At 43.6% G+C, this 13132-nt stretch overlaps 1 protein-coding gene across 2 annotated transcripts in view; it reads right to left on the bottom strand.

Annotated features, from left to right (window-relative positions):
• The window catches only part of ANXA2 (annexin A2), a 45278-nt gene extending 39959 nt beyond the window's left edge, over positions 1-5319 (bottom strand). Inside the window, exon 1 of one of the 2 annotated variants that reach the window (XM_046007749.1) lies at positions 5192-5319. The gene's annotated coding sequence lies outside the window, so the exon portion shown is untranslated. Of the gene's footprint in view, positions 1-4990; positions 5045-5191 lie in introns of those variants that run through there. The other variant, XM_046007750.1, reaches the window with a different exon arrangement.
• Positions 5320-13132: the final 7813 nt, after the last annotated feature.

Here is a 13132-nt window from a genome sequence, read left to right on the forward strand (position 1 = left end):
TGGGATTTATGGTCTTGATCAATGCCTGAGTCACTGGGCCAAGTCATCCTGCAGAAAACCTGGAATTGTGCCCAGTGGCCTTGATCAAACTGAGCAGGACCGACACAACAGCACTTGCTCTGGCTTGTCCCTTTTGCTACCTGATCTGAATCAGTATGTGTTTGTTTGCTCCCATCAGACCTACGTGGCAACTTCGTGTTCTCAGAGGTTCTCCGTCAGTCCCTGGTCATGGGTTTGGAGTGGGTGGAAAGAGACTGGCAGGAAGAATGAAGTCATTTGGCATGGGACACTTTCAGGGTTAGGAAATCAAGGCCTTCGAGCTACAGCACAATGTCAATGTTTTATGGCCCACTTACTCTGTTTCTAATGGAGACCTGGTGTCTACAGAAAAAGCCTAAACGGGGCGCCTGGGTGGCTGAGTTGGTTAAGCAACTGCCTTGGCTCAGGTCATAATCCCAGGGTCCTGGAATTGAGCCCTGCATCTGGCTCCCTTCTCAGCGGAAAGCCTGCTTCTCCCTCTTCTCCCTGCTCGCATTCTATCTCTCTCTCTTTCTCAAATAAATAAATAATCTTAAAAAAAAAGAAGAAGAAGAAGAAAAAAAAAAAGCCTAACCTCGGCCTTCAAGATCTCCCACACTTTCGGAGTGCCTGGGTGACTCAGTCGATTAAGTGTCTGCTTTAGACTCAGGTCGTGATCCCAGGGTCTTGGGACCAAGTCCTGCAACTGAGTCCCTGCTCCTCCCTCTCCCTGCCGCTCCGCCTACCTGTGTTTTCTATTTGTCAAATAAATAAATAAAATCTTCAAAAAAAAAAAAAAAGATCTCCCACACTCTGGACTTCACCTACACTTCCATAAATTTCTTCTACACAGCCCACCGCCCCCCCCCCCCGCCCCAGCGAGTGCGCACCTGCACACACACTGCAGTGACACTGGGGTGGTAATTCCTCTGAACACACTCAGCACAGTTCTACCACCTCAAGACCCAGGTTCTCTGGGAACATGCAATCTTGAGTAGCTGACACCCTCATGAGACTTCAGGATACAAAAATACTGTACTTTTTCTCCTGCACCTCTCCCTGCTCCGTGCTCCTATCTCAGTGGGTCTGTGAAATATCAAAAATGAGTATAGGGGTGACTGGGTGCCTCAGTGGGTTAAGGCCTCTGCATTCGGCTCAGGTCATGATCTCAGGGTCCTGGGATCAAGCCCCGCTTCAGGCTCTCTGCTCAGCAGGGAGCCTGCTTCCCCCCCCCACCCCCGCCTGCCTCTCTGCCTACTTGTGATCTCTGTCTGTCAAATAAATAAATAAAAATCTTTTTTAAAAAATGAGTATATAAAGATGGTCTTCCATTTTATCTGCCTGTAGGGTTTCTGTCACATCCACTTCTGTTTCCTTATGGGTCAGAGCACAGTGCCTACCAAACGGTAGGTGCTCAGTGGCATTTATGGATGGTTTACACACATGAGGTCTTTCCATATCATTATGGCTTCTTTTTTCAATGCACCCTTGCTCCATTTTCTTTCTCTTGCTCAGAATGAACATCCTACATGCAGTTCCAGTTCCAAAGGATGCTTAAGCTGCCAGTTTCCTTGCAAATCTTCACAAAGCCTGGCAGGTCACTTCACGGGCAGCCTCTTCCTCATCATGAAAGACAGCCCACTCCCACCCCAGCACCCTACCTCTGTACTTCCAGGGCCACCCCGGTCCTAGCTCTGTCCCCTGGACAACATCCAAATGTAACCTACATCTCCTAGGGCACTTGGAATACAAGGAAGGAGGAGAAAGGAGGAAGAAATTGCAAGTGGCCTTGGGACTCCCAATTTCCTCTGAGCTATGAGTGTGTACACTGGGTGTGGCAGAGAGACAAAGAGCAAGGACTCCAGGTCACAGCCATTCCCCTGATTCAGAACTTTCCACACCAAACCTGGGATTAGAACTCGGACTACTTGGATGTTCTGACTTCTCTCTGACAAGACTGAGCAGATGTCTTCAAGCTTCAGGGTATACCCCAGAAGAGAGATTCAGAACTAATCTCAGTTTGGAACCACCCAAAACAAGCCTGGGCATCTCCTGACCCCTACTGCTGACCTGCTTCCCAACTAAGTAGATGGAGACTGCTTCTGGTAACAGAAGGAAAAGCATGCCAGTGAAGGGGTGGAAAGAATTTTTTAAAAGAACTGGAATTTCCTGATGTAGCCTCTAACTAGAATGGGGTGTGGCACCAGGGAAAATGAGGGAGATGGATTCACGTGTGCAAAAAAAAAAAAAAGAAGGAGCATTCCATTTCTGTTTAACTCTCACAATCAAATCTGGAAGGCAGGTTAAGTCACAATAACTTTAAGAAACACTACCACAAGGCAGGCTAAATATGACACTCAGTTTTGTGGAACATCTAGATTAAAGGGGGAAATGAGCCCCTGCCAAGTTTGGAAACTAAAATATTAATTTGGGAAAAATGTAAAATTCAAAAACTAATTACTATCTATATAATTCATTTACTTGGTCCTTTTTTTTTTTTTTTTTTTTTTTCCCCTCTCCCCAACAGACTTCAAGCCTACAGGGCAGGTTTTTGGTTCAGTTTTGGCTTTTTTCAGTCTGTTTTGTTCACTCTTGCATACCCAGTACCTCTATCTGCAAGTAGAACCTGATAGATGCTCAATAAATACTATGGAATGAATAGATGTTCAAAGCAAACCACTAGAGACTGCAACTCCTCCTTGTGACAGGGCCACTCTCCATTAACAAAAAATGCCTCAGCAGGCCCACAGCCCTGAACGAGGCTCATGAGTGTGTCCGTGCAAGATTCTAGGCCCAATGCTGCAGGAAGAGCCTACAGCCTCCAAAATCAATAGCAATTACAGAAGGATACCTACCTTGCCAGGAAAACTACTTAAATCAGAAATTTGTCAGGGAACTAATGGCCACAACAGCCAGCCTAATGTCAGTCAATACAGTACTTTAATAGCTCAAAGACACAAGATGTTAAATACTGACATGCAATCCAAGAACAGGCACCTAATCAAAGCCAGTGAATAAGCAGTATTTCCTGGGCATTTGCCACAGGCAGTCCATTTGGCACTGTGGGAAATTACAAAATCTAGGTCTCCAAATCATAAATCCTTAACTAAAGAAATGCACATTGATGGGCACACCCTTGCACTACAGATGTGATAGATACTTTCGGAGAAACCCTTAAGTTTTTAGATAATCGATAGACTTGGATGAAGGGAGGGGAATGTCTTAGCACCACTGGCCAGCAGACTCCTCTCTGGAGTTTGCCTCTCTGAACCTGGCTTCATCTGAAATCTTCTTTCATTCACAAGACCTGAATGTTGTAATTATGTGGTTCCCTACCTCCACGCCCTCTAATTTCACAGAACACAGATCTGTTTAGGTTGCTGAGGATTTCAGGACCACCAAACATTCCTAACTTATTGAATATCGATTCAAATTGCTAGCCTCTAGCTGGGTGTAAGTACACTGAAATGGGAAGGAGAGGGGGCAGCAGCAGAAATGATGAGAGTAATGGCTTTTATAATATGTCAAACAAGAAGGATGCTAAGGACACAGGAGGAAGCTGGAAAAAAACAAAGGGGGGGGGGCAAAGATATAATTTTCCAAATAATCAGGGCCAATCTCAAAACCAAGGAAAGTTCCAGAATAATATTTCAGAAATTTGTTCTTCCTACCCACATATCCTCATCCCTTATCCTCCCACCTTTCCTCCCTACCTCCCCCTCCACCACCAAATTAAGCATGTACTATCAATATAGTACTTAGATACAGTGCACCTCAAGTAGAATTTCTGGGCTAACCTGGGAACCTAAAAACCTTTATAATATTGTTTCAGTGAGAAGGTACATTTTGCATTCCAAACCACCAGGTTCCAGACCAGCACAGTAGCCCAGATTTCTGGACAGAATCCATCGGTACAGTCCGTCTGAGCTGAATGCCCAGACCCCTGGACTCTAGGATCTTAAGGCTTTAGATAAAGACCCAGTGTGTGCACCCATGAAGCCACTGCTCTTCCACAGATTCAGAATACTCACAGCTTAAAAAAAGCAACTCAACATAAAAGTGACCATCTGCAGTGGCACGGCACCTAATGATTTCGGTGTGCATTACATATTTATTTTTGAAAGAACATGTTTTTCAAAGTTTACCACAATAACTGTGCAAGTGGAGGTAAGAATGGGCATCCTTAGGCCACTTTCCCAGGTAAGGAAATCGTGTTCTCCTCCTACCTTCTCAACAGCCAGTTGATGGAATCCAGCCCTCCCTACCAGCTCTGAGACCCGCCTCAGAGCTCTAGGAGCAGTCTCCGGGCAACGCCCTTTTCTACACCCTTGTTCCTGACTCACTACTGCAACTCGTGGAGTAACAGTGACAACCCTCTTCCTCCCCTCCCCCCAACCCTAGGGGACACTTCCTGACGCAAAAATGGTCTACCAAGTAGGAAAACTCTCCAGATAACCCTGAAATCAGAGGTTGTTCTCCTACAAGATAATCTAGACAAAAGAGAATGCGCTGAGGTTTTTTTTCTTTTGTTTTACTGGGGAGAGAGGTAGCAACCCCTACAAACTCCCACCTCTCATTCCCCCCCGCCCCCCACTGTTTCCCTCTAGCTGGTCCTACAAGTTCCACAAATGCGGGTTTGGTTGTGGTTGGGTTTTTTTGTTTTTTTTGTTTTTTTTTTTTTCTCCAAACAAAGTAAAACTGAGGGAGGTTACTTTCTAGATGGCCGTTAAGCTTTTGTTCAACGTGGAGGGAAATGCCCCCAAGCCTGTTCAGCCTGGGACCCAAGGCAACCCCAGCAGCCACACCCTGCCTACCCCCGCTCCCGGCGCGTCTGGAATGTGGGGCCTTCCTCCGTTCCCCTCCCCGGCACCCCTCTCTGAGTTTCCTGGGAGCACTTCGGGGGGATGCCCCACACCCTCCCTCTGCCTTGCAACCCTAACGCCAGAGCACAACCCGTCCCCCTCACTCTTACCCAGACCACCTTGCTACAGTGCTGCTCTCCACAGAACCCCTGTACGGACCGCCCCTTCAGCCCCTTCCCTGGACGGCCTCCCCGGTTCCTGTGGCCCAAGGCTCTTTGTAAAGCCGTCTTCCTCTCTTCCCGCTGCTCCCCGCCCCGCTAGCGCCGGCGGCCCCGGGGCCATAGCGGGAGGGCGGGGCGCACCCCGCTTACCTGGGCCCGGCGCCGAAAGCAGCAAGCGTCCCCAGTTGTGGAGCAGAGCTGGCTGCCCTGGGTGGGGCTTTTATAGCCGCCACATCCTCCCTGTGAAGGGAGGCCCGCCCCGCCCCGCCTCCCCCTGCCCGCTCCCACCCGGAGTCAGGGTGACTCACCCTCCCTGGCCCGCCCGCCCACTGGGGCGGCCTCGCCCTGGAACGTTCTGAGCCTCGACCTGCGGGAGCGGTCCCCGAGCCCTCCGCCCAGCCCTCCATTAAAGCACTGCGGAGGCTTTCTTGAGGCCCATTAGCGGCCTCCCTTCTTCCACCCTTCCCTCCTTTTACTTTTTTAGCGCCACGTCGAGTTCTCAGCCCCTGACTTAGGCTAATAAATTAGCAAGTAAGCTTGGTTAAGTCACTTTTTTTTTTCTTCTTAAGCGTCGATGCAATGGTTGAAAGAATTGTTCCAGGAAACATAAATCGAGATTCCCCTGGGGAGGGGCTGTTGGCATCCAGTTCCAGCTCCCAGTTACCGTCTGCAAACATATTAGCTTAACCTCTGACCAGCAAGCAGTTCCCGGGAGGAGAGTGGGGCGGGCGATCCACTGGGTCCTGTCCTGTGAAGACTGGCTCGCCCGGGGCCTTAGAGCACGCAGCCAGGCCTGGAGCCAGGGTTGGGATGAGAGACACGGGTGGGAGGCCAAAGCCAGGCTCCAAGATCCCACCCCCTCAGGCTCCGAGAGGAGCCCGCTTTTCTGGAGCGCCGTCCTCTCAGCTTCTCTCCACGCCTCCCGCATTGCGCTCAGCACTCCGCGCCCTGGCAGTGCCGCGCGTCGTCGTGGCAGGCCGTCAGGGCTGGGTGGGGCCGGTGGCTTTGAGCCTCAAGTTCCAACAAAGAAGTTACCTTTCCTTCCTTCTTTCATAACTGCCGGTCTTTCACAGCCTCTTTGCCAGCTCCCTCCGCTTGGTTTTGCTCCGTTTCTCGATTTTCTTCCCTTCTCTATTTCCACGAACCACACTGGCAACATGTAAGCAAACAAGTTTTTGTGTGTGACTGCTCAAAACTGTACACAGAATTCAAACTAGCAGGAGTGTTTGGCTAAAAATCCTGAAGACCTCTCCCTACACCTTTGAATTGCTTCCTTGCACACATTTTAGGGAGCTAGCTCCTCTTCTAATCCTGATGCTTATGTGTTTTAATCTTCCACCTATCTTGAGGTCTGTTTTTACTTTCTAGTTGACCATTATTTCACTTCAGAGAACCATAAAATTAAAGAAAAGCCAAAAGACATTGTTAGCCATGCTCATGGTCACCTAGCCAACTCGCCACAAGACAGGGGAGTGGGGGCTTGTCTCTGGATGCTCAGCCCTGATGCTCAGCCCTGAGCTCACCGTTACCCAGTTCATTCATTTATAATGATACATAATGGGGCCTATCAGAACACACAGAAAATAAAATCTTTTAATACAATTTCTGATTTGCATTTTTAAGAAAGATTTTAAGTAATGTCTATACCCAATATGGGCTCAAACTGACAACCTTATTGAGATCAAGGGGGGCTGGCTCCACTGCTGAGCTACCTAGGAGCCCCCTGGTTTATGTTTATAGCTCAATTTGGGCTGAGGGGCTCCTGGGTGGCTCAGTGGGTTAAAGCCTCCATCTTCAGCTCAAGTCATGACCCCAGGGTCCTGGATCCAGCCCTGCAACCTCGGACTCTCTACTCAGCGGGGAGCCTGATTCCCACCCCCCTCACCCACCCACCTGCCTCTTTGCCTACTTGTGATCTCTGTCAAGTAAATAAATAAAATCTTAAAAAAAAAAAAAAAGTAGGCTGGAAGCCTTATACAGGCAGAAATCATGTTTATCTGCCTACTTGTCTGAACATTTTGGAACAGAAGGGGAACGCAGGCTGAGTACAATGGTGGACAGGCTTCTGCCTCGTTCTGTTCTTTTCAGGGGAGGGTGCACAGCCTCTTGCTCCTACTTATGTGTGGTGGGCCCTCTACAGAAGGTAAGATTTAATTCAGATTATATGCATTACATAAAATTCACCATGTCTCCAAAAGAATGTTGTTGTTTTTGTTGTTTTATCTTGGGACCCTAGCAAATTCAGACATACATATCTGTGAAATAGCCAGTTTGCTTCAAGCTCCAGAACTTTACACTGATGTTATAAAAATGAAGCTATTAGAAGTCATGGTGGGGCGCCTGGGTGGCTCAGTGGGTTAAAGCCTCTGCCTTCAGCTCAGGTCATGATCTCAGGGTCCTGGGATCGAGCCCCGCATCGGGCTCTCTGCTCCACAGGGAGCCTGCTTCCTCCTCTCTCTCTGCCTGCCTCTCTGCCTGCTTGTGATCTCTCTCTCCGTCAAAATAAAATAAATAAAATCTTAAAAAAAAAAAAAAAAAAAGAAGTCATGGTTTGCTATCTGAGGAATGTGGGGCCAATTCTGTCAGTATAAAAGAGCTTTTTAATCTCTTTGTGCAAAGAGTCTCTTTTTCTTTTCTTTTTCCCCCATAGCTGGGGAGAATGTTTACTACAATGGATCACAGATTATGTCTACTCTTCTGCATGCTGTCCTCTAAAGCCTCTATTTTATTCACACTTTGTCTACCATATCTGAACACTGCTAATAGTAACTAGCTAGCAATGATAGGCACTCACAAAAATTATGGAATAATAGAATAATTCAGAGTAATAGAATGTTAGATCAGAGAGAAGTTTTCAGATTAACTTGTCTAATCCTTAATTTTTATACACGGAGAAGCTGGAACCCAACTAAAGTCTTCTGCCCAGTCCAGAGATTAAATAATGCTCTCAAGTTACTTGTTGCAATGTATCAAGTTACTATCAAAATTTAGTGGTTGAAACATACATAACCGTTTATTTGCTCTGCCCATGGTTTTGCAATCTGGACAGGATTCAGTGGGGATAGCCTGAGTGTTCCACATGATGTTGGGTGGGGCAGCTCATATGGGGTTGGAGGATCAAAAGGGGTTTAACCATTGTGACTCAGCTGCTAGAATGTCTGAAAGCAGGCTAGGCCTCTCTGTCTTTAGTCTCTCATCCTCGAGATGAGAGGAATAGTCTTCATCTCTACACCAGAGCAGTAATGGTGTGGCTCTTCAAAGAGAAAAGCTGAAGCTACCAGGACACTTAACTTATAGGTTATTCAAAAACAGTGACAGGCTGGATTGGCATTATGGGTTGTACTTTGCGGATCCCTGCTCCAAGTCTGATAAGCTTTGGGCTTTGCCCTCTGGCCTCTTCACTACTGTCTGAAATATCTCCTTTTCCTTAAGAATGGCCCATATTTGTAGCTGAGTAGTTCTCTCAATCTGCTTCATGCCAGTAGAAACACAAAGGTCCAGAAACTTTTCATTTTGTCCTGTTTCTGTGTCCACCAAAGCTGTCAATTCTTTCATTAACATGATTATTTTTAAAAAATTATCTTTAAAACTATGTGGATTTTCTATAAATCTTACTGAGGTTCATTCTCCAAAAATTTATAACCAATACAATTTTCTCAAAAACATTATGGGTTTTCTGTAAATCTTAATGAGGTTTAACTCCATGCTCCCAAATTCCCATGTATTATTCCTTCTAAAAACAGACCTCTCTACTTCGTGCTTATCAGGCTAGAACAATGCACTTAAGATTCCTAAAAGACCTGAGATGGTCTTCAAAGTATATTAAATCTCTCTGGAATCTTTTTTTTTTTTTTTTTTTTAAGATTTATTCATTGATTTTTTTGGAGAGAGAGAGAGAGAACGAGTGCTCAGAAGTTGGGGGGAAAGGAGCAGAAGGAGAGGGAAAGAGAGCATCTCTAGCAGACTCCCCTGAACCCAGACACCAACAACGCTGCGCTGGATCTCATGACCCATAAGAACCCTACTCCAGCTGAAATCAAGAGTTGGACTCCTAACTGTCCATGCCATCTTGGCGCCCCTATGTGGAATTTTAAAAATTAAAAAAAAAAAAGGTTTTGTAGCCACACACAACTTGATCTTTATTCTGAGGCCATTTCTCACTCTGTAATCTTTCACTAGCTAGCTAGCAATTTCTGCTTGAAAGCCAAACATCTTTCTTTAGTGCACTTTTCTCCTTTATACTTACATATATATAATATAATATAATATAATATAATATATATTAACATATAATAATATATATTATATACATATATCCTGAAAATGCTATAATGTATATTATTAATATATATAATATATAATATACATATAGCCTGAAAATGCTAATATATATTATATATAATATATTACATAGTATATTATATATATAATATTATATATTATATAATATATTATATATAGATATATATAGATATATATAGATATATATATCTATAGATAGATAGATAGATAGATAGATATATAGAGAGATATAATATATATATTATATATATTATATAATATATTATATATTATATAGAATATATATTATATATATATTATATAATATATTATATATTATATAGAATATATATTAGCATTTTCAGGATTCTGCCTAGAAATCTCGTTGGCTAGATTCAGAGTTCACGGGGCATATTTTCTATCATTCATGTTATCCCAGGCAATGGTAATGTTAAACATTCTGCCAAAGCATAAGCTAGGCTGCCATTCCTTCAACCTCCTACTGCAATTTCCTCACCACCCTTTCAACCTCCACTAACTGTCTACTCTCTATTACTGCCTGGCAAGAAGGTCAATGTCTTATATTTTAGGTATTTGTTACAGCAATACTCCACATCCAGGTAGTAATTTGTTTCAGTTACTATTGTTAGGAAATAAACTACCTCCAAATCTCACAGGCATAAAACAACAACAACCCTATGTTCATGATTCTGCAAAGGGCAGAGTTCACTGGGTCAGCTCATCTCTGGTCTATTTCGGATTGGCTAGGGTGACCCAAATAGAGTCTGGAAGATCCAAAAGGTTCTCTCTGCAGCAAGGTGGTTGATAGCTTTCAGGAATGAAAGTGGAAGTGGCCAGGCCCACAAAACTTCCTCTGCATTCCACTGGTCAAAACAAGTCATTTAACCCAGGTTCGAGAGAAGGGAAAAAAGATTCCACCTCTTCATAAAGGAAGTGACATGTATTGACATGGGTGGATGGAATTGTTGGCAACCACTTGTACAGACAATCTACTATAACCCTTACACCAGTAAATGGCAGACTTGAGGCTAGAGGTCTTGAGCCTGCCTTTCAAATCACTGCTTTTCCACCACACCATATTTTTCACATATGATCACTGCTTCGGTAAGACACAGGCTGGCCCCAAGTCCTCTGCATTATATGGTTTAGACTCTCTCTAGCCATATAGCTGCTATATCTTTGAGCCTTGTTATATATAACCAGTATATAACACTGGCTGGTATTTAAAAACTTGGCCAGAAAAGGAAAAAGAACTATTTGTAAAATCCAACATTCAAATAATAGTTCTAGAAAGAAAAAAAATGGGCAAAACTATAGGGAGAAAATCATCAAGAAATAACTGAAGACAATTTTCTGGAACTAATGGCCATGAGTTTTTAGACTGAAAAAGACAAAATAAATAGAATCAACCAACCAACCAACCAATCAAACAAACCTGAGGCCCATCACCATGAAATTTCAGAACACTTGATGCAAACAGGGAGCAATTCCTAAAAGATCTGAGAGATTTTAAAAGGTCATACATGAAGGGTAAGAAATAAGAATGGGATTATATTCAACACTCAGATCTTAATTTCAAAATACCATTCTCCAGTAAATGAAACAGTTCCCCGAGGAGAAAGGGCTGGTTCCAGAAATGGGGCAGAGAAAATACATGGTGATCTTCGTGTTAAACAACTTATTGAAAAGAGACAAAGTCAATTAGAAGGAGCCTCTCCTAGTTAAAATTTGAGATAATCTGAGCATGACATTGAATAATGATAGAAATTTATTGCATTACTTTGAATTGTCTAAATGGGTAGTTTAAGAAAACACACAAAAGATGGGATAAGGGGATGCTTGGGTGGCTCAGTCAGTTAAGCATCTACCTTTGGCTCAGGTCATGATCCCAGGGTCCTGGGATCAAGTCCTGCATGGGGATCCTTGCTCATGGGGGAGTCTGCTTTCCCTCAGCGTGCTGCTCTCCCTGCTTATGCATGCGTGCTCTATGACAAAAAAAAAAAAAAAAAAAAAAAGGTGGGATAAGGAAAATTCTTATTTACAGAGGAATGCCAACTTACAAATGTATCAGGAAAGAAATATAAAGTCACTATTTTGCAACTAGAATTCCATACCCATCCAAACTATAAATCAAGGATAAATACATAACAAACATTTTTCAAATATGCTATTTATGCTCATGTACCCTATGTTAGTTTCCTAAGGCTGCCATAACAAATTACCACAATCCTCATGACTTAAAATAACAGAAATGTATTCTCTTACAATTCTAGAGGCAAGAAGTATGAAAGCAATGTATCAGCAAGGCTGTACTCCCTCTGGAGGCTCTAAGAAAAAACCCTTCCTTGTCCCTTCCAGGTTCTGGTGGCTGTCAATATTCCTTGTTGCAGCATCACTCCAATCTTTCCCCATCTTCACGTGGCCTTTTTCTCTGTTTCTGGAACTTCTCCTCCTCTGTCTCTTATAAGAACACATGTCATTGACCTCAGCCATAGCAACTTATTAGACATGTCGCTGGAGGCAAGGGAAACAAAAGCAAAAATGAACCACTGAGGCTTCATCAAGATAAAAGCTCTGCACAGCAAAAGAAACCATTAACAAAACTAAAGGGCAACATATGGGACAGGAGAAGATATTTGCAAATGACATACCTGATAAAGATTTAGTATCCAAAATCTATAGAGAACTAAACAAACTCAACACCCAAAAAACAAATAATCCAATTAAGAAATGGGAGAAGACATGAATAGGCAGGACATCCAGATGTCTAACAGACACATGAAAAGATCCTCAGCATCACTCATCATCAGGGAAATACAAATCAAAACCATCATAAGATACCATCACACCTGTCAGAATGGCTAAAATTAACAACACAAGAAACAACAGGTGTTGGCAAGGATGTGGAGAAAGGAGAACCCTATCACATTGTTGGTGGGAATGCAAACTGGTGCAGCTGCTCCGGAAAACAGTATGGAGGTTACTCAAAAAGTTAAAAATAGACTACCCTACAACCCAGCAATTGCACTACTAGGTATTTACCCAAAGGATTAAAAAAAATACAAATTTGAAGGTTACATGCACCCCAATATTTTTAGCAATGTCCATAATAGCCAAAACTATGGAGAGAGCCCAAATGTCCACTGACTGATGAAATGACAAAGAAAATGTGGTATAGGGGCACCTGGGTGGCTCAGTGGGTTAAAGCCTCTGCCTTTGGCTCGGGTCATGATCCTGGCATCCTGGGGTCAAGCCCCGCATGAGCCCTGCTCAGCGGGGAGCCTGCTTTTCCTTCTCTCTCTCTGCCTGCCTCTCTTCCTACTTGTGATCTCGGTCTGTCAAATAAATAAATAAAATCTTAAAAAAAAAAAAAAAAGAAAATGTGGTATATATATACAATGGAATATAATTTAGTCATCAAAAAGAATAAAATCTTGCCATTTGCAACATCATGGATGGAGCTACAGTATACTATGCTAAGTGAAATAAGTCAGTCAGAGAAAGACAAGTATCATATGTCTTATTCTTACAAGGATTTTAAGAGAGAAAACATATGAACATACGGGAAAAGGGAAAAGAAAAAAAAGGAGAGAGGAGAAACAAGCCATAAGGGACTCTTAATGACAGAGAACAAACTCAGGGTTGATGGAAGGTGGTGGGTGAAGGAGGGGCTAGATGGGTGATGTGGGTTAAGGAGGACACTTCTTGAGGAGACCACTAGGTGTTGTATGTTAAGTGATGGATCACTGAATTCTACTCCAGGAACCAATACTGCACTGTATGTTAACT

This window comes from Meles meles, chromosome 6 (assembly GCF_922984935.1).
Source record: "Meles meles chromosome 6, mMelMel3.1 paternal haplotype, whole genome shotgun sequence".
NCBI lineage: Eukaryota > Metazoa > Chordata > Mammalia > Carnivora > Mustelidae > Meles > Meles meles.